The sequence below is a fragment of the Magallana gigas genome, chromosome 1 (assembly GCF_963853765.1).
Source record: "Magallana gigas chromosome 1, xbMagGiga1.1, whole genome shotgun sequence".
In the NCBI taxonomy this organism is placed as follows: Eukaryota; Metazoa; Mollusca; class Bivalvia; order Ostreida; family Ostreidae; genus Magallana; species Magallana gigas.
The window spans coordinates 39,527,234-39,529,943 of NC_088853.1; positions in this window are offsets into that span (position 1 = coordinate 39,527,234).

Here is a 2,710-nt window from a genome sequence, read left to right on the forward strand (position 1 = left end):
GGGGGGGGGGGTTAAAGACAACACCTGGGGGTCATTAATGTACTTTACACCAGTTGATGCATCATAATGACTTTAGAAGATATTTTGTATTTTCCTGTTTCGTGGGGTCAGAACAGTCCCATAAGGTCATGACCTACATTGTATTTGATGCATTATAATACATTAAGAAAGAAATACTCCTTCCTTCCTATTATTACTCATATAAAAATATAAGTGTCTACACTTACTTACATATGAAATACACAAATTTAATAAGAAATTGTTTATACAGGGTCAATATGGGGTCAACTCAACAGTGCATGCAGTCTGACAAATGAAAAAAATAACTTTTGCAACTAAAATGACAGAAACTTTACAAATGCGATAGGATGGGTAACGATGATAAACTTATTTAAATATTAAAAGATGATGATACGGTATGCTGTCAAAGGGAGATTACATTTAGAAAGTGAAAGTAGAACTTATATACATGTGTATGTATGCTGGCAGGAATCCCATGCTGGCATCTTATTATATTGTGCTACTGCTACTACATGTATTATGCTTACCTAAATTGGTCAACATCATAATGATAATCCAATTAAAACACAATAATGAATTCCTTTAGCTGATCTTAACTACCGTAATCCTTTTCTGCATACGGAAAACACAGATATGTATGTATGGGTGTTGCTAAAACGCGGAACGGAAAACGGAGCGGAATGGAAAATATCATCACGTTTATCCCTTAAAAAGGGTATAGACTGGCCATAAACGATTTACTTTGTATCTTTTATTTATATCTAATGAATGATTATCAACATGTTGCTATCTTATTAATATTCATATGAATGTCTATCAATTATAGCATTGTATTCATTCGGCTTTAGTTGAGTACGAAACGGAAAAATCAAATGTATACGAATTGTGAAACATTAACATGATTAAACGAGCAAATTAGCTATAACTTTTTACTTATTTCTCTTATATGGTATTGCTGGCATATTAGCGTAACGTACGCAGTTAGTGAAAGCGTTTTATGCGTGTTTTGAGTATTTTTATATTATTTTCAAATATGATGTACATGTATATACTTACATCAAAATTGAATTTTCGGTGTTCTAGACGATCTTTTATCATACAGACGATACAGTATCATTGAGATGGAAGAAAAAAACTGTAGGACTGACGACATTAAAAAATTAAAATACAGTAAACATTAAAATACCCGGTAATTTGTGAAACTAGTAATTTGTGAAACTAGTATTTTTAGCAATGCAATTTTGTTTACGTTTGCATTACAAAGCATGCAGTTGTTTATTCCAGCAGCTATATACATATGATCCGAATAGAGAGCTCTAGACGTTGCCTGGTTTGATTTTCCGATTATATATTGGGACTATAGTCTGTCGATCCCAAAATATTCATGCAGCACATTTGGACGATTTATAATGGAAAATGTTGACATCTTTTCTCCATTTGGAAGTCACTCAGAAGACCTTGCACAATTTTTCAACACCATCATCCGGTCTGTTAAAATGCAAAACCCCGTAGACTTCTTTATTTTTAGCCGTGTATTTATACCAGCTGATAAGCTAGAGAGGACGTTTTAAAGAAAGAATAATGAGAATGTTTAATGCTTCTAAAAGAGAATCGCTTGAACCCTGAGGTATATATAAATATACAGCAAAAAGTGAATTGAGGATATTTTGGGACAGAATATAGTGGTCAATGCATGTACTGTTAATTTTGAGGAAATAAATATTCTTGAATAAATAATCTAATATTGCTAATCTTTCAAAAAAAATTAAAAAGGTACATAAAGTATATCGTTTTAGCATACTTAACAAATCTATGAGGTAAATAACATTAGATAAGATTTTCCGTTTTCCTTCCGTTCCGTTTTCCGTTCCGCGTTTTAGCAACACCCATGTATGTATACACGTGAACCCATCTAATCGAAGAGCTGGGTAAAACTAGTACCCGCTAATGAGACATGCAAACCTGTGTTGTGTATGTGACTTCAGACAAAGATCAGTCATTTGTAACATGCATGTATTTTTATGACCTATTCTTCAAATCCACTTGCACTATTTTATTAGGTAAATAACAGCTTTAAGGTGGTGCAGGACACCTGCATATTGTGATGTACATGTATACTTCCTATTGAGATAAACAATAAAGTATGTTGACTATTGATTAAATATTTACCCCCCAAATAATGTTACCTAACATTGAAGCGCAATGGGTTAGAGCGTTTACATGTCTGTAAGAGCATTGGGGTCCAAGGTGTATTTTTGGTAATTTACGAATTTTCATGGGGAGGGGGGGTCTGGACCCCTCACTCCCACCCCTTCTCTAAATCTGTGCACACGATGATGTTCATGTAGGCACACAGAAGCAAATCTAAAACCGGCAACCGCCACGGGGAGGGGGCATAATTTAATTTTTAATTTTGTTTGTAATAATTATATAGACCATTATACTTCCTATGACATAAAATGTTAAGATTATTGATTAACTGAAAATTCACTGCAAACAGTTCTACCCCAAATTGCACATAAAGTGCTGCTCATGTCACGATGTGTATTATCATATGGGCAGGGATCTCATCCTTCAGTTATGAAAATTATAATTTTTAAATGTGTTACCGGAGTTTGCATGTAGCCTTCATTTTTAATTAAACTGGTATAAAACAGTGTTATTTAGGGGCAAACACATGGTGCGGGTA